Source organism: Lathamus discolor, chromosome 6 (assembly GCF_037157495.1).
Source record: "Lathamus discolor isolate bLatDis1 chromosome 6, bLatDis1.hap1, whole genome shotgun sequence".
In the NCBI taxonomy this organism is placed as follows: Eukaryota; Metazoa; Chordata; class Aves; order Psittaciformes; family Psittacidae; genus Lathamus; species Lathamus discolor.
In genome coordinates, this window is record NC_088889.1 from 49,434,023 (window position 1) to 49,453,548 (window position 19,526).

Sequence of the window (19,526 nt, forward strand, 5' to 3'; positions counted from 1 at the left end):
AGGACATCCAGCTCTGCTTGGCTCTGTAGGAGGCTGCGGTCAGCAGGCAGTCCTCGGAATAGTCATAGTGACAGGGTTTCAGTGTCAGACTGTCTTATCCTGATCAATGCTTTCAAGGCTAGTGTCACATATCATCATCACATAAGGACTGGAGACATTTAAATGCAAATAACACAAGCAGGACTATAATCTCATAATGCTAGGATGTCCCAGTCTTCGGTGACTTTACCTGCCACTGCAGCCTTTTTCCTCGGAACCAGAAAGCGGCACACACAGCTCCTGCAGCAGTGCTCTTGGCTCTCCCTCGCAAATGAGAGCATTATAAACCACAAACATGGAGCCCCTGCAATGCCCCACAACATCAGCCTTGCTTCCTCCAGCAGCCAGGAGAGAATCAGGGATTTTTATGGCTCAAAAGGGTCTCAGAAGATCACTTAGTCTGCACTCATGTCCCAAGGCAGCATCCTTATACTTACATCACTCTTGGCAAGTGCTTGTCTAACCTCTTCCTAAACATAGGATGGTGACTCCACACCCTCCTCAGATACTTCTGTGTCTCATATCCTTACTGCTTGCTGCCTTCTAACACCCAACCTCAGCCTCCTTTTTTGTAATTTAAGCTCATTACTTGTCCTCTCCATCATGGATATGGAGAACAATTATACCCTTTTGTTCCCAGCCACCTTTCACATATTTGACAGTGGTAACCCCGTCTCCCTCATTCTCTGTGGACATAGTCTGTTAAATAAGTAAGGAAGGAGTGGTTTTCATGGCATGAGTCTATTTTCAGATGTAGAATCATAGAATGGTTTGGGTTGGAAGGGACCTTAAGATCATATAATGGTATTTTCTATTCCATTGTAGAAGCTGCTCATAACCCCCTTAAATCAGACTGACCCAAGCAGTGTAGACTCCCAAGCAACTTTTCATGATCCATCTTTCCCTTTTTTAGCATAACTAATAACTGTTCTCTGTGCGGTTCTCCAATCAGGATTGCATCAGCCTAGACCAGCTTCATTTACTACAGGTTCCCTCAACTAATTTGCTGAGGAGTATCATGTTGCACTGTGACGAAAGCCTCACCCCCGTCAAAATACAGCACTACTATTGCTTCTCCCTTATCAAGGAGTTGTTTTTATTCTGTCATGAAAGGAAATTTGACCCGTTTTCCACAATTTGTTTTTGACAAATCTCTGCTGGCCATTATTCATCTCTTTGTTTTGTTTTAGGTGCTTACTGAAGTTTGATTGTTTGTTCCAGTATTTTTCCGGGAATTGAAGTTAAACTGAACAATCTGTAATCCCTGGCTCCTCCTTTTTTTTTCCCTTTTAAAATCAGGAACTACGTCTGCACTTTTCCAGACTTCCAAGTATGATCTCTGGGCTCTGTAACATCCCAGGAGCCAGGTGAGGTGACGCCTAGAGCTTTTGTGGTTAAATAACTGGCTAGAGCAATTAGCCTACGGTTACGTTCATCTGGACCAGCTGACTTGAGCACTATCTGAAGGATCTTCTGATCTAGTCTTTGTTATAGTTTTGTGATCTGACACACACACACACACACACACACGTCACTGACATTGATTGCAGTATTTGTCTGAAGCAATAACATGCACAAAAGGTATGAAACACACTGGGAGTGTAGCCATGAACTGTCAATAGCCTTTCTTCCCCACTGGAGTTACCTGGGTCTCCCTCTTGCTGCTAAAGTAGTGATAGGAAAACTACCCGTTACTTTAAAGTCTCTTGCTAATTGGATTCCATTTTGTTGCTTGACTTTTGTGATTTTGTCCTCACTTATCGAGCCCAGGTTCTGTATGCTTTTTTCCCTGAGGCTGAGACCAAAGAAGAGCTGATGATTTCTCCAAGTAGATTTACTCTTACGTCTGCCATGAAGATACTGGGTTTTGGATAGCCGATGCTTGTCACTCTTCTCTCCAAGGTGCTTTCTACATGATTGAAACTTCTCCCTAGCCCAAGGTTCAGAACGATATGCCTTTAATTACCAAGTAAGTGGCTTTAATGGAGTCACTGCGGTTTACCTTGGTCTAGGAAGGGTCAGAAGCCTGACCTTTGTTTCCACCTCTTACCAACTTTAAGGCTCCACCTGGGATCATTCAGTGTCTGCTGGTCAGCTTTGGTTTAACCTTGTGTCCTTATTGTAAGAGACGGGTGCAAATCACAACGTGTTCTGACCCAGACCTGAATTTTATGTAGTCCCAAATGCTAGAAATGTTTACATTCATCTCAAGCTCATCTCAACTGCTCGTCAGAAATACACCTTTTCTCATGTGGGTACTTTTTTTGCTGGCTTCCCTCTCAGCTGATCATGAGGGCAGAGCAGACCGGGCTGAGGAAGTGGGGAACATGTTTGTGTTTGCGTACGTATGAAAAGCTCAAAATTCACTAGTCACGTAACCCTCCTAAACTCCTCCCTGCACAGAAACTCCAGCTTACCTTCTGTCGTCACATACCCTTCTCATCAGTAACTCAAGAGCTCGCTGCTTGAGGAAGCTGAAGCAGCAATGCTGTAAATACAGCACTGTTACACTGCTATAATGGTGCTCTTTCAAAAGAGCAGCATAGGCAGCCAAAAGGGGAAGGAGTTCAGGCAGTCTTTCTGTTGCCCAAGAGGAAGTGAATTTCAGATAGTGCTTCAGTTCCCTTTAATTATGATTCACCATAAATGAACAGCTAAAAACATCAGTTGATAGTAAGGCCATACAAGCAGGGACTACCAGAAGCGGAGGCACAAAGGAAAAGGCAGAGAAAGCTGGCCCCTTGCCTAGCTGTGAGTCGCCTTCCTTCCCATTCTGCTGCTTTTGTTTTTAGGGTTTCTGTGCGTTTTGCAGTGTCAGCCAGTTGTCAGACAGGAGAAGACAGCCTTGCATGGGCTTTAGTTAAGCGTGAGACCCCAGGCCCCTCCTAGACCCTAGGCTGGGACATGTTCACTAGTGCTAACTGCTGTTAAACCAAAGCAATGACCTAAATCATAAATCAAGTAACAGAATATGCTGCTGATAAACTGTGGTATATAGGAACTTACACAGTATTTATGGATTGTTAGAGGTTACCACTAGAAGGAGCAAACCATAATGGCTGTGTTGGCCTCCTCTAACAGAGTTGTTATCCAACCTTAACATGGCAATTTTCCATGGTAGAAAAAATACTTTTGCTTCTCGGCCTGGGCAAATTGCGCCAATGGCACAGTACCCCCTGATCAGCCACTCTTCATGTGCCTTCTGGTCTGAATTTGTTGTGCTTTCAGCCACTGGGTCTTGTTTCGTCTTGCCTTACTTCTTCCCCATGTCAATATGCATAAATCATGTGTGACCCATGTGTAAGGAGCCTGATGGCACAGAGGCACAAAATGTATCACATTTAAAAAGTAAGAGAGCATGACAGAGCCGCTTCCAGCTGTGATAAGGAATCATTGGAGAATACGTGGCAAGAAAGAAGAAAAAACCCCACTATGCTTGGAAAAAGGGAGAGGTGTGTCGTGTTAAGCTGTGAAAGAGATGGAGGGGGCATCAAACAACAGACAAGTTCTTGACTGTCCTGCACTTTACCACTGTTAACACCAGGTACAGAATGGGTAGAAAATGACATTAAACCAGATTGTGGTGTAGGGTAATGGATGATCCAAAGTTTCTCCCTAAGAGTACATCCCACTATCTAAAGCTGTATTTATGTGAGGAATGCATTTACTGATTCAGGTTATAGTAGCAAAACCAGCATGTTTGCTAGCATGGCTCAGCCAGGCAAAGTAAGGGGCAGCTGTGACATCCCCCCACCCCACCTTATCTCATCATACGTTTGGCTACAGTCCTGCTGGCAAAAGCTGTGATAGAAAGATTGGAGGAAGGAGAAATGAGAGTGGAGGATGTGCTAGATGCCAAACACCTGATTCCTCTTCAGAGCGAATCCCTCCACAAGAAAAGCATTGCCTTGCAACAGCCTGCAGAAGGATGGGCTGATACCTGAAATAGATTAGAACAGTAAAGCTGCACTCAGGCTGAGCTGCCATGTGGAAAATCCATCACTCCCCATGCAGCAAGGGTCCCTATAAGCGCCTATAGCTGGAGGGGAGGGGATATGGCTAGAAGTAGATTAACAAAAACATATTTGCACATTTAAAGGCTGACCTTATCTTTGGAAATAGCTAACTTCACCCCTTGCAGTAGAATTGAGCAGTCCATGTGCCTCACCTGCACAGCAAGAGGGGAATTTTGGCCAGAGGGAGGTATTAAGGTGGGGAGAAAGACCTCCAGGCAAGGAAGGTTAACATAATTATTTACAATAATGGATTGCTGTTTAATAAGAGCTATGAGGTGGCTTTCCGAAAACAAATGGTCTCCTTTAGGGGCAGTGGAAGAAACTATCAAGTGAGACCAGCAAGAATCTGTGTTCTAGCTGAGGCTGTCAGAGTTTTGCAGGGAAAACGTGCCGGTTGCCACCACTGCCCCCTCCCCAGCCCAGAGCTGTGCTGGCCAGCAGGAGCACCGCTGTCCACCCCTTTCTGCCCCGCAAGAAGAAAAGCTTCATGTTGAGGTGAGTGCTCATCGCATGGCTCTCATGAGCAAGAGGATGTGTGGGGCAGGCTCTCACTTCTGGTCTGTGACCCATCATTCATACGGACTCTCAAAATACAGCTCTGACAAGCAATCTGGCTAATTCCCAGATTGAAGGAGAGAATGCACTGTCAGTTTCTGCGCTCTGCCACTGTCCTTGCTGCCAACGAGGGGTAAACCCTACGCTGGCTTCTTCTGCTGAACACAGACCTTCCGAGAGGCGTCCCTATCAGCCTGCAGCCTCTCGTCATTTCTAGCTCTTCAAGATACCTGTGCTCACAGAGACATGCTGTGGCGGGACTCCTTGTTCTCCTGAGACAGCAAATGCTGGCCACAGTCAGAGGAAGGGCACCTGCCAGAGATCCCAAGGACAGAACTGTGTGAGGTTCTGCTCGGCAGCACTTTGTTTCAATGAGCGAATCTCTGTGAATCATATGCTCGCTCTGGTTTTGTAAAGGCTGGTGCAGATCAAACAAAGTCAGCAACACCGTTTCCAAGGCAAACATTCCATGTTTGCATGCAGATTTGACCTCTATTGTCCCTGAGGTCCATGAGTCTTACTTAACTTTTATCTTGCTACTCCTCAGGAGGCTGGATGAGCTGAGAGGACACAGTAATGGGCTATGGGACCTCTCTCACCTGCAGCCTTCACTTCTAAGCAGCAGCCTTGGCTGAGGCTCCGGCTTGCTTTCCAAATATTTAAAGGGCTGTTTTGCACAAACTCCCAGGAAAACAGTTGTACCTTTATTTCTACCCAGCATTTCGCAAGGAAGCAACGCTGCCACCCCTACTTTGATAAAAAGAGTTCTCCATCACAGGGGTGGCAGGAAAAAGGGAGTGAAATAAGACAACTCTTCTCAGCTTGCTTCAATTTAATGAGCTCCTAAAGGAGCCTTATTGTTCACCCTGTGCTTTCCCCCATTGTGAACTTCTCAGCCTCAGCAAAAAGAGCTTCTTTTCTTCCTTTTTTTTTTAACTTTTTTTTTTCCTTTAACTCAGGCTCTGTTTGATCAGCCCTTTCCCCTTTTTTTCCACAATCCCCCACATCACGCTGAAACTGGTACCAGTGGAGCATGTCGGCATGCCCTAGCAACACAGAGATTAAGGGAACTACCAGCTCCAGAGGACAGGCTGGCTGGGACTTACTAATTAACTGCAATGAAAGAAGTGAAAGAGAACAGCCCTTTCTTTGGGGTAGAAGAGGCACTAGACGTGGATGAAGGAGTTCAGCTAAAAGAAAGTCTCCCTCCCCCAAAACATGTCAACATTCAGACCGATTCTTTCCTAATAAGACTTTGTGTACGTATGGAGTTTGTATGGATGGGGAAAGGCTGACAGCAGTGAAAGCCTGACGCAGAAAAACACAAGTCGGACTGAAGTCAAACCACCGCTGACCCTGCCTCGTGTCCAGCGCTCTCAGACGGCTGGGACCCGTGCATCAGGTCCAGGTGCCGCATCCAGAAAGGGATGTGCACATGCAGAGGCAGGGCTCCCGTGCAGGGAGAAGGGCTGCACTCTCCAGGGGTGTGCAATGAAACACGGGCAGGCCTGTCCCCCTTCAAACCTTGGCAACCTCCTGCAGCCCACCTTTACTGACCGTACCCCTGAACACCAGGCCCTGGGCTCCCTTCACACCAAACCCTGGTCAGAGCCTGTCTGTTTTCAGTCAGCCGTGGCCTCTGCTGGTAAATCTTTTCTGAATTATGAAATGCTTGCAGCGTGTGTCTCTTTCCTCACGGTTTTTTAACCGTTACTTTTTGGGGTTGCTGCTTACGGGCGTTTTGCCCTAGGCTGGGCATGGAAGTGAAACTGCTGAAATTCCCGCGAGCAGGGCAGGGTGGCCGGTGTTTCTGGCCCCAGCAGGAAGCACCAGATATGATGACAGGCAGCAGCTTCTGGTAATTCTCCAGCCCGTTTCACTGATCCATAAAGCCTTACCCAGCCCGGGTGAGTTTTTAACAATCTGCAGCTCTGTGGCCTATCCAATCCAAACAGGTATCTCCTGGCATGTGCTCCAGTAAGGCAGCTGGGATGGGGTCCTGCTTGTGTCCCAGGCAGGCGGAAAAGGGGAAGCCTGGCCACAGGGGATACCCAGCTGTGGCATGGCTGCTGAGTTGGTCTCCAGTGCTGGTCTGTTCCCCATTTCACTCAGCAAATCCTGTACACCCTCCTGCAGAGAGCACCTTCCCAGACCAGCAAAACCTCCCTGGGGGAGACAAACTGGAACCCAGAAGCTTCATTTTCCAATCAAACACAAGAAACGCCATCCCACCATTCAGGATCCCCAGCCTATGCCAGTGCCTGCCATGGCCCAAGGGGATGGAGGCACCACATGGGTTTCCACCCTCCTGATGTGTGGTGCCTGAAGCAGGCTGCAAGGCCATGGTGGTGGGATTGTTGCAGGAGGATGGGGCAGGCAAGCAGGTTCATGGTCCCTGCCGCTCCCCTGGGACGTGCCGCGTCCCGTGTTGAGCACCAGGAGATGCAATGCAGGGTACAGCATGTTACTAGCCCGGGAAGGGTTAGATAACTAAACAGCTCTTCTCCACCTCTGCTGCTGGCGAGAAATGTACTGTAGTCACTGAAAACTTTCCTGGAACAAATGCCACGAGAAGGGAACTGTGAAATCCCGTGCCTCAGTCTGAAAGAGGTTTTTCTCCAAGTAAAGCCATGAGAAAACGGTACTATCTTACAAAACAGAACCGTGCCTTTGCATATTTAGCTTTGGATCTGCTGGTATTAGAGACAAAGTCAGATTTTATTACTTTTTATTTCTCTTAGCCCCGCAGCACCAACACAGACAAGCCATGCAAATTAACTGCACAATCTCATCTTTCTTGAGCACCAGAAGTGATTTCTATCTTTGTTTTTACTGCATACTAATTCAACCCTAACCTTGCTAACACACCATAGGCCATATAGAGTGTCTTGTAGCTTCATGAAACTTGCGTATTTTATTTTTCATTCAGGCGTGCTGCTTTCCAGAGTTAATCTCTATGGACTCCAGTTAAATTTGTGTGGCCCGCTGTTGGTTTCACCCTCTTACATTTTGCGGGACCTTGCCATATGTGTTTGTATGGGATTGTTTTTCAGTGCTGTAAAGACCTGTGCTTGAAATCTGCTACTGCCTGCAATGTTCTGGTGCCTGGGAAGGGAGGAAGTGCTCCAGAGCTGCAGGTCCCCAGTGGAAACACAGAAGGGTTAACTGGCTGCTGCCTGCAGAGACTGCTTCGTGGGACTCTTCAGATCTTAAATGCTGAGAAGGGACATGAAACAATAATCCCCTAGAGAACATGCTGAATAATTCAAGGTTAGATAAAAATAAATAAATAAGAAAATAACTTTAATATATTTTGCTGTTAACAGTTTAGCCTTGCTTAATATAGCTTGGAGGAGCAGGCTGCTTTCCAAAAGGCCTTGTTATGGTATTTAATGAACCCTAGGGACCATTACACTATAAATATGCATCATATTTGTACAGATGCATTGGGCAACCTATTGCAAAGCTAGGGGTTAAAAGTCATTTCCACAGATTCCCAACCAAGATAAACTCATCCACACCCCCGAGGTGAGTAGTATTTAAACCTGTGTTTGTATAAAGAAGGCAGTCAGGCTTTCCAGCACCTGGAAAATGGGCAGGCTTATCTCTTGGTTATCTCTCACGTTCTGCTTTTATGTGTAAATTTGTCTCCTGGAGCAGTAATCGGTTGTCAATGTCCTCTCTGTCTCAGGGCCCCTCACTGAGCGCCAGCATCTCCTCCACCTGCAGGCAGCAGCAGTAGCCACCTCACCATGCCTCTGGAGGGAATGCTTTAGGCTGGTCCCCCCAAACCACCAGGACCTGCCACCCAGAGCCGGACAAAAGCCCCTTCCGGATGGCATATGCATAGATGATTAAGACCCATTTTAAACTGCTGCTCGGCTTAACTAAACTAATACCCAGGTAATGGAATATTCTAATAGTACCTGAATTAAGGCAGGATATTTTTAACTCATACATGTGTGTATAAACACACACACACCCACGGAAATATGGCTGGGGTGACTCTGTTGAGTTTTCTGAGAAGACTGTGGGTTGAGACCAAATACGGAAAACATTACCCAGAAAGTATTGGAGAAAGAAGGAACAAAAAGCCCCTACGCCTCACGTGCAGTAAAAGTGGCTGCTACATCCGTCACACACACACAAACAGGAACAGCCTCCGTGGTCATGCCTTGGAGAGGCCGCTGGAGAGAAACACATTACCTCACAAGTGGGATTTCAGACAAGAGCCCAAAAATCTCGCATCTATCTGCTACAACAGATGGAGGCAAAATATCTAACTGCTATGGGCCAGCACACCAGGGCAACGAACCACCCTGCAGGGGGAAAGTTGGGGTTTAACATTGCAAGCGCTCAGGCCACCTTGTTTAAAAGCTATACTGTGCAGTATAATAGCTACGAACTTCAGACTGCTTTTCCTCCCTGGCAGGACAAGCTGCTTCTTGCTTCCATCTTCTCCCATTTCCGCATAGCCCACAGGCAAACCGGAGTGCCTTTGGTTCAGAAAACAGAGCATTCCTTCCCAGCATCAAAGGGGCATGGAGAGCGTGTGGCGATCACTTCACACACACACCGAGGCACATTTTTTGCTAGAGGCTTCCAGAGCTGCCTGTACGGCTACTTGCCCCTGCCTGTTCAGCGCATCAGCACACAGAGGTGTGTACGGCCGTTAAACTAACATTACATCACCTGGGATGCTGGAAGTGAGCTGCCTGATTCCTCACATGGGGGATGCGAGGCTCTGCCAAGCTCCTTGGGCGTCACTTTTCTTTCTTCCTCATTTCATGGGTTGTGTTGGGGTTTGTGTTTTTTCTCTTTCAGTATTTCTTCCAAGAAGGGATTAGGTGTGATGGGTGTGGGGTGGATTGCACCGGCACTGCTCTGTGTGAAGGAAAGGGATCCATCCGTAGGAAAGACACGGGTTGTTTATTAGCAGCTTGGATGACTCCAGGAGCCCCAGAGCAATACGCTGGACACCAACAGCATGATGACTGTGCAGAATTACCCTCTGCAGAGTGGCAGAGCAGACCCAGCTTCAGGCATTAGCGTGGCTCTGAGAACAGCACTTCACCCCTCTGATGGAAAGCTTTTGTAAAAAACCAGGTGCCCACATGGGGTTGGAATCATAATAATAATCTTTTGCACTTCAGAATAAAAAATCAGGTGTGAAATCAAGCTGCTGATCAGTGGTCACATCTATTGCCACACCAAGTCCTCAGCTGCTGTATTCCATTCAACGAACTATTTTGATGCAGGCCTGACAACACCAGGAACACAGTGCTTTGGCTTGTATTTACCCACAGGAAATGTGGAACATCGACAAACCGGCATTTTTGTGTCAAAGACCCATGGAAACTGCTCGCTGGGACAGGACAGAGAGCAGGGCTAAAGGAAACCTGGCCAGCCCCAGCCCTGAGCATGTCTGGAGCAGAGCACAGCCCACCCTCTGCATGCTGGGGAGCTCTGCAGGGCTCAAGGGAGGAAGTAGCTGCAAAAGCTCCTTTTTCTCAGTGAACTCAGCAGCTGCACCTCCAAGTGCACAGCTCTGACCTATTTCACCAGTCACACACACCAGTTCTGCACTGGCGTCAGCACAGTGACGTCAGTGGGATTACTCCATCCCTGCATGAGAAAACACTCGGGCCCAAAGAAGATTCACTGCGGAGGAAGATGCTCTTGTGACACATTTCCTAGTCCAGCCACCCCTGCAGGAGACCAAACTAAGGTTTTGCTACATGTTTGTTCATTTTATACATCAAAATGTTTGGCTTTTGGGAGCTCTCAGCACCAAGCCAGGATACCTGCCCCTCAGTGTGTGTGTTTACTGTCTCTCCTGCGAAGAGATCCCAGTCAACAAGTGGCTGAGTTGTAATGCCTGATGTACCTAAGTGACACAAACACTGGTGCGAGTGCGCTGGATTAAGAGTTGCTGGGGTTAGAAGAGGTGCCACGGAAGCCAGGGAGCCCAGCCAGGAACCCAGGCTGCAGCACCATGCAGCCAGCGCACCTTGTCCCTTCCTGGTCAGTCTCCTCAGGGCAATGGCAAGACCCAGCAGAGGTGACTTTCTGGGATCCAGAGATAAGCAGGATATAGCTCCCAGGAGATGGAGCAGGAGGAATGCATCCGAAGCCTTTCTTGTCAGTGTTACGTTGTACTGTCTTTCCTGCTTTTGCCTCCTAATTGTGCTATTTTTTGTTTTGTTTTGTTTTGTTTTCTCTGTTTTGTTTTCTTTCATCTATTTTTCCTGCTTGTTGTGCTCATGCCCTAAGCTTTTCTTTCTGCTCTGGGTGTTTTGTTTCCTTCTGACCTCCTAGATCCTTTGCAGCTGCTTTACTCCCTTGCATCTCCCCCTGTGCTTCCTGCCACTACCAAGGTCACACATGTCCTTTTACTTCTAAGCTCACTCTGTTCTCGTACCTTCCATTTTTCACTGCTTCAGAATTTCCTCCCATACTCTTCCTCCACTCAAGTCTCCCATTTGTCAGTAGGCAATGCAACTTCAGCCAGCCTTTCAGCTACCAGTTTCGGGGATGCTGGAAGCCAGACCGGCACAGCTTCTGGAGCACATAAAATGAAACAGAAGGTGAGATTGGAAAGATGGCCAGAAGCAGAGCAAGCCTGTGGTGTCAGATCAAGGAGATAAAACCTTTTGTTTTAACTGATACTGCTGCCAACAGCAATCCGGTCTACTGCTGCCAGCAGATAGGTGTGCCACCATGCCTCGGCAGGCAAGCCAAGGGATTTTCATACCTCCTGCAGTGAGGATCCAGATAGGCTGTATAGGCAGTTCAAACCTAAAGCCACCATTGCTGTTGACTACCCGTTACATAAAGCTACACTCAGAGCTCAGTAAGATTGCAAAACCAAGCTCCTGTATTTAGAAAAAGCCAGGCTTATGTTGCTGGTGAAACCTTAACTCAGGCCCTGCCATGCACACGTTGCAGCACTTTCTTGCCCAAGACCCACAGGAAGCCTGTTGCAGAGTGGAGCCCCGGGATGCAGGACAATGCCTGGGGGCTGGAGAAAGCCCTTCTGCCCTTACTCCCACCCTGCACTTCGAATGAGGCAGGCGCCTTGCACAGCAAGTAGTATGTGATCACGTAATTATAGACTGTGCCATGATGCATGCTCACAAAAGAGCTGAATTAAGGCTGAACAGGCAGTTACAAGCACCATTACATCATTAGACTAATCTCTCCTTGGCTGGCCATGAAGCACCTCATCCTGTTCCCACTGAAGCCAAAAGACCATACTTCTATTGACATGAGTGGAAGCTGGCTTGGGCTCGCCCGAAGGCTCATTCATTGCTGTTAGCTACTAGTTGAGGCTGTACCCTTGAACACATTAAACTTTTCATGCATAACGCATTTACCACACCTAACATTTACACTTTCATTCAAGTAGAGACTTCAGCCTGGGTGCTGTGGGTGGTGGAGCATGAGGGGAACTTGCTCTGCCACCACGCTCGCCCTACCTGTTCAGCCTGTTGAGTTGTTAATCGCCCTCAGTGGCTGCTGGCGGCTGAGCAGGAGTTGGAGAAGGGCTGCTCCTGCCCTGCACAGCCCGCAGCCGGAGCGCTCCCAGCCGCAGCAAGCTGGTTAAGGCTGTTTTCCCACCCTGGTGCACACACGAGAGTGGGGCAGTGGTGGCTGGGCAGTCGGGGCTGGGACGCAGTGGCCGGTACACCCTGCACCCACCAAGCCTTTCCTCCCCAAGTGCCAGAGGATGGCAGCGGTTGAAGGGAGATGTGAGCCACCTTAGCATCGTGTTGCAAGGCCAGTGCCATGTTCCTTCAGGCTAAACGGCTGCTGTGCTGTGGGTTAGCTCCCCAGAGCAGATCTCCTTACCTTTACCACTTCCCCAACCTATCTGGCTTTCCTTGCAGGACACTTGCCTAAATACATGCACTGTTTCCCACTTCTGTGTCCTTCATTTTAACCCCAAAGTGTAATTTTTGATAAGGGGACTAACGTCTCAGATCTACAGAGAGCCCTCCAGTGCGGGCCAGCCCAAAGGTGAGCAACCCTCACACGTGAACGTGTCTTAACCTCAACCCTCTTGCTTGTTTCTTCCAAATACTGCGCACAGTCACTGGAATTTTCCTTCACAACAACCTCACAGGTGGCCTTGTATCACCTCAGGAAACCTCTTGCCATTTCTGACATCTCTGCCCCCGTGGCTTCCCGTGTTGCTGATTTTAGAGTTGCACACATCAAAGTGATGAAGACACACCTCACTCTGGGGACAGAGCAACATTATCGCTCCCAAAAAAATCATGTGCAAACTGCCCTGTTCGGCCACTGCCCTTGAGAAATGAATTATTCCTCAATCTGACAGGCTGAGGATGCTTTTCCTGTTATTTCATCTAATGTTTTCCTTTGCTTAATTTAAACTGATCTGGTTTAACTCCTTTTTTCTTGTGTCATATGAAAGAACTCCATCATCGTCTTCTGTTTATCCACGAAGGAATGGCTGAGGTCATTCTATATTACTCTTCATAACATCATTTTGAAAGATGAATGCAAGTGGGTTTGGATCTACATTTTACACATGCAGAAGGCAGAGGGAGAGGGTCAAATAAAATATAAAATCAAATACAAGAAACTGAAAAGGAGTGGAAAGGGCAAAAGAGAAACTCAAAAATAGACAAACCATATGTACACATATGCAAGTTCATGTACACCAGCATACTCAGGCATGCTCTCACCGTCACCCGAGAAGCCTGATATTAGGGCAGTTGTTCAGCTGTTTCTAATACATAGCACAGAAAAACTCTAGCTGGAGAAACATTTGGTTTTAAACGTGAGTCATCCATGAGAAAAATGTGGGTGTAGCTCTCAGGAAAGGGGCTGGTGGAGGTTTTATGAACTCTAATTTTGCAACCCCCGTATAGGAAGATGCATGAAGCTGATCAAGACACAAAGCTGTCTCTCCCTCCCAGCAGTGATGGAGGGTAATCAGCTCCCACTGAGAGCCTGATTGCACCACTTGCCCTGTGCTGGGTCTGTCCTGCCCTCCAGGGACCCCAGAGAGGGTGGTGGGAAAGCTCTGCGTCGGCCCCACCAGGGTAGCCCCAGGCACTGCCACCACCAGCTCTGGTACCAGCCTTGGGAAATGCCTAATGCAAGGGCCAACCCATACCTGGCCTCACCTTGGGCACTGCTGATCACCTAGGGTGTTTTCCAGGACTTCCCTGACCAAGTTTTTATACAGATCTGACACATCAGCGCTTACGCTCGTGTTTACCTGGGCACTGGCTAGTCTTGAGGGCCACGCTTCTGCTGTTGCAGAGACGACTTTAAATCTGGAGTAATTCAGATTGATTTTGGTGTCAGTGAGACTTGGTCATTGAGACTAGGTTCCCCAGGCCTGAGGGTCCCTTCCAGTCCCTTCATCAGCACAAGCACCAAACACATACCAGGAGCCATTATCCCAGCACATCTGTAGGCAGAGGCTGGGAACTGTAAACACCTTGTGAGGTTGTGAAATGCCCATTGATTCTCCTGACTGTAAACACCATGGGAAGAAAGGTGGCTATAGCTTGGGAATGCCAGCCTGACAATCAGGCTTTCTCCCATGGCCATCCTGTAGCCTTTCTGTGGGAGTTTAAATTCAAATGTCCCGGTTTTCTTGCCAGTCAACCTTGATGACTAATATAGACCAGCCTTCCCAGGAAGAGCTGATCACCCTTCATGGGTGCTGCACAGAGCACTCTTGATGGTTAACAGTTTTCTGGTGGGCAAACCGGCTGAGAGCCAGAGTTACTTTATTGGTGTGATTATCCCTGGTGTGATTCAAGGGGGAACAGCCAAGAATAGCCACAAAGTGAGCAGCAGACTACTTACTAGGACATAAAGCATAATGGTAAAATCAATGACAGTGTCAAACTGCCTCCTGTGGAAAAGGTAAGAGCTCCATACCATAGGCTAATTAAAAAAAGGACAAGCTGATAGGCACCACCACCACTGTTTTGTAGGCAACGGTGCTTTTGGACTTATTTAAAATGGACTTTCTGGCTTAACAAAGGGGAAGCTGACTTCAGTAGCTGTGGTACCAGTGTGACTGTAGAGAAATGCTTTTTACAGTAATTACATTATTCCTTATATACACCAGGGTTAGTGAGAGAGAATTCATCTCTGCGTCTTTTCCGTCTGTTAAGTTCCATGGTTTGTGATTCACTTTAGAAAAACAAGGGTGGTTGAAAAAATAAGTTGTTTTCAGCTGTGTGGTGATGAAATACAGTAACTGAAAATGCTGTGGGTTTTGAGGTTGGATTTTGTGATTAAAATATTGTTAGGTTCAGGATAGCATTGGCTGGTAAAATGAGTTACAGTAAGACATTGTGCTTTCACCTCTAGAAAGCCGAGTTCAAGCCCTGTTTAAGATCACAAAACCAGTAAGCTGTTCAGGATGATTAACAGTTTCTGAATGGGCCTGAGGCAGGACTGGAACACCCTGGGGCTGGGAAGGTTCCCACCACCCGTACCACTGCTCTGTGGCCCCAGCCTCAAGTAGAGCAGGGTACTGCAGGCAAAGGAGACCTCTCCTGGTGTGGAGACAAGGCGGGCAAAGATCAGCGCTATAGGGGATGCTGTGGGTCTGGATGAGGGCTGTGCCGCCACTTGGTTGTGGCAGATGCCAAATGAAGCACATGCTCTGTGCAGGCTACTTGCGCCAATGTTTTGTCCCAGCCACCTAGGTCAGACTAGAAATACGGTGCAACATCAGAGCCTATTGAGCATTTCATCCTACCTGAGGTATCCTGTTCAATCCTTAAAGCAATGATGTTTGTCAAGAACGTTTTGCAATTTGTTTACGTTAAACATCGCATGCTGCTGATTCAAACAGCCACAGAAACGCTGCCAGGAACCCTCTCGAATTCATGTTCCCCACACGCTTTCAGTTTTAGCCTATCTTAACAAGACGTGTACTCTCATCAAACAGGCATCTTACACACATGCAGGCCAGACAGCTCTAATCAGCTTCAGTGCCTTCCAAACTGCTGAATGCAAAACAGTGCAGCAAGCAGATTTGCACCTCTGCCATCCAGCCACCAAGGTCAACCCACTAGCCAAGTACCACTTGCACTTGAAACAAAGCATAGATAGGGTGTAGTAAGTGATGCATCATCTCTGGTCTGGTTTACTCTGCAGTTTACTTTAAGTGCAGTTAATGTGGTTACTGTCAGCAGAGGTTACAGATCTACCCATGAGTTAATAGCTGTGTTCATAAATTCTCATCTAGCTATCTGGAAATAAAACTGAGCTTTTTTTTTTCAGAACATATAATAGGGCATTTTCTGTTACTTCTGGGATTTTTTGAAGTACTGTCACAGGGTTATTTTCTTTGTGTTTTGGGTTTGTTTTTTTCTCCCATAACTTTAATGATTCCTATGACAAAACAAGAATTTGATCCCATTTGAACTTGAGGACTATTTTTACTAAAATACTTTCTTGTAGCGCTCAAAGATACTCCTTCACTTTCTGAAGTTTATCTATGAGGTTGGCTCACACAGGGAGCTACAGACCCATTAAAAACCACAACACGCTTCCAAAGTGCTTTAAGGAGCTAGGTATTATTTGATCCATAATTTGGACTGGTCCCCACCATTGCTTAGAGCAAAGTCTGGCTTTAGCCCCATCTCCCTTACAGTAACCACCAGCTCACAGCAACATTCATAGGCACTTCACTCGGCTCAGCTTAGCTGGGCAATGCTACAAAGGAACTGTATTTATTTACTTTTTCTTGGGTGAAGAAAAACCCACCCAAGGCTCAGGATAACCCAAAATGCAATTACCAAATCCATTCAATTTCTGCAATAAGAAAATATTGGGTTCAGTAAAACACCAGTCAGGTGGCACTGTCACAAATCCCTTTCAGTGCTTCTCTAGCCCTGGGGGGCAGACTCATTTCTCCCATAAAACTTCAGTCTCTCCAGAATTTGGCTTCAGGAGTAACCCTTGAAAACCAGCAAATTCCAGCCAGTCCTGGCAGAGGCAAGGGTTTCCAGCATCCCAGCATGTCCTAGTGCCCCTACAGTAACCTTTTATCTAGCAAGGGGGCTCCAGTGCAGAAACTCCTGCTGCAAGCTGCTGTGACAGTATGGAGGGGGAGAGTCGGCTGCTCATTAAAGCCAGTTGTGGGCCATTCAGATTTTTATAGGAAACAACCAACACTCGCAGCTGTACCCAGGAACTCGTAAGCCATCAGAATACATCCTGGGGGGCCATGGGCATCACGGAGATGGGCTCCCAAGGAGAAAACTCCCTGAACAGATGCATAGTTGTGCTTCTGCAGTAGCTGTCATCTCCAAGAGGGTTTAAGATGTGACCTCAGGAAGGAGCATTGCAGCGGTCTGAAACTGCTAGGTCGGGAATTGTGGATAACGCCCTGTCAAATGGCAGCATTGCAAAACCACGGCATCGCACAACCCTTTCCACCAGAAAGGTTCCCAGAACATCATTTGCTAGACCTGCGCATCACTGTTCCTTGCACTCTCCCAGGTTAAGTTGCTGCTTTCCCAGCACTCTCCATGGGATAACATTGCACAGCTCCCGGGAAGCTTAAAGCATTCTTGGGAAGCACCCACGTTTAGCTGCTGGCAGATAAGGATTCCCAGGTTAGATGGCTTTTTGGCCTAATCCAGTACACCCCTGGCTCCGCCCGGGGCAGAAGCCCCACTTTCCTTCCAAATAGCATCGGCTTGACGTGGAACCGAAAGGCAGAGGCTGCATGATGCTGAGGCAGCACAGCCTTCTCACCCAGCCAAAAGACACGGTGTCCCCAGCAGTGCCGCAACACCTCCCCGCCCGGCAGCCACAGCCTGCGCTGCAGCACCAAAGCAAAATCAGCAGTGCGAGAGGAAGTGTGGTTGAGAACACCCAGGACACCGCGTTCCCGACCGCCCGGCTGGCGCTGGGGGCAGGATGGCGAACGCGGGCTGTGGGGAGGTGACGTGCTGCTGCAGGCAGGTGCCCTGCGCCTGCTGCCAGCACCGCCTGGCACTGATGCAAGGGGCAGCATCCTGACAGACACAGCCAGCTCATCCAGCCACCCTCCTGCCTGCTGGTGGGTGACCGGCTGCCGGGCCCAGCGCAGCACGCTCCTCTCCCTTCCCACCTCTGTTCTCAGGGTGTCCCAGGGGGGCTGCCACCACCCCGGTGGCTTCCAGCCATCTGCAACACCTCTCCCAGGAGAGATGGGCTTGCAAAGGCACTTCTTGTGCCCCAGGGCACGGAGTGGCACAGCTCCCAGAACCCAAGCGCAGGGAGAAGTGGGGTGATGGGCGAGGTGTCACCAGTCCCTCCCATTACAGACAGGTGTAGGCATGGAACTGCTATGGTGACACTTCTCCCAGTACCTGCAGCTAAAATGATCTCCAGCATACAGGTCAGGAATGTGTTTTCCACAAGGGAAAACTGGCAGAGGCCATGACGTTCTAAAAGTGGGACCAGACCAAGATGAAGTGGAGGTATCTGTGCAGAGGGTTCCCAGTAATCTCTTCTCGCTTTGCTGCCAGACACAAGGTACAATTCCTATTGCATCTCATTTCTGTGCTCCTTTGTTTAATTTAAGTGCATCAATGCAACCTCACATCATGGGCATGGGAGCCGAAAACCTCAAATTGGTGCTGAGTCACAGGCAGCAGCCCAGCAACAACTCAGCACTTTGGATCCTGGTACCACCAGATCCCATCACAGCGCAAAAGCCGGGACAAATTCCAGCACTGAAGCATTACACCCAGCTGGAGCCATGTCCACCCATTGCGACCCCGAGCAACAGGGATATTTTGCAGAAAACATCCTGGCGAGCATCTCAGAGGGAAGATCCCTGGTGCGCATGGATGGCATAGGCAGGGAAAGACACGGAGGATGGGAAGGAAGCAGGTGCTGTGGGCAGCTGTGACTCACCAGTGTGGATCCCACACAGCTACCAGGCTGCCTGTGCCAGGAGAGCTGCGCTACGGCCACGTGTGCTATCTCCCGTGGGCAGAGCTAATAACAGCAGAAAAGCTCCTTTCAAGGGAAAGGGCCAGTGTTCGTGCAGGACTCATGCTTCTCCCTCCCAGTATGCAACTGGTGTTGAGAAAACAGCCTTTAAACCTTTTAAACTCACACTTTCTAACAGGTTTTGGGGGTTTTTTGGTACTTCTTTTTTTCTCACTTGGGAACACCTCAAGGGAAATTCTGAATACCTCCCTGTTTGGGAGCCGCATATCCTGTTTTACATCTGAGCCGCAGGAGCAGAGCTGTGTGAATAATTGATTAATGTTCCAGGCAGATCTCAAATAAAAAGAATTGAGTTTCCTCAATGAATGGAACCTGCTTCCCACCCCCCACCTCCCCCCAGATCGAGCAATTATGCATTCAGGAAAGTACCCGGTGCTAATTTCTCCCCAAGTGAGTTGTTTTCTTTAGAAATTATTAAAATGTAACCAAACTAGAATTCAAAAAATCATTCTAAAAGGAAAACAAGCATTTAGACACCGCTGTGTTTAAGAATGGCAGTGGTTTTGAGCATCTTCTGCTAAAGCTATTTGCAAATATGATACAGTTTTGCTGGCCTGAAGTAGCACAGAATCAATTATCTACACAAAATAATGTGCCCAGCACTACTTGAGGTTGTTTTCTTAGTACAACATTATTCAGCTAACACTCATGAAAAACGCTGCTTTGACGTACATGGGAGCAGAAGAGCTTTGTTTGATCAATGCTTCACAGCGTGAAAAAGAGCAGGGCTGACTTTCCTCCTCTGTTGTCAATGCAGCTCCCTGGCCAGGGTGAAGGGGAATTCAGTTTCCATGACTCATCCATTCCTGGGCTGCTGCGGGGACAGCCCACAAGTGGTCGATTGGTGGCAATTGTCATGGGGAGGTGGTGATGTGGGTACTCAAGACCATCAGCATATTTCAC

At 48.1% G+C, this 19,526-nt stretch overlaps 1 long non-coding RNA gene across 2 annotated transcripts; it reads left to right on the forward strand.

Annotated features, from left to right (window-relative positions):
* Nucleotides 1–2,821: 2,821 nt before the first annotated feature.
* Nucleotides 2,822–10,048, forward strand: LOC136017954 (uncharacterized). Of its 2 annotated transcripts, XR_010614162.1 has the most exons (5): nucleotides 2,822–4,550; nucleotides 7,664–7,880; nucleotides 8,302–8,513; nucleotides 9,043–9,269; nucleotides 9,435–10,048. It is a non-coding gene; the product is annotated as an uncharacterized LOC136017954 (long non-coding RNA). The 2 variants fall into 2 exon arrangements; XR_010614161.1 differs by having other exon boundaries at nucleotides 9,043–10,048.
* Nucleotides 10,049–19,526: the final 9,478 nt, after the last annotated feature.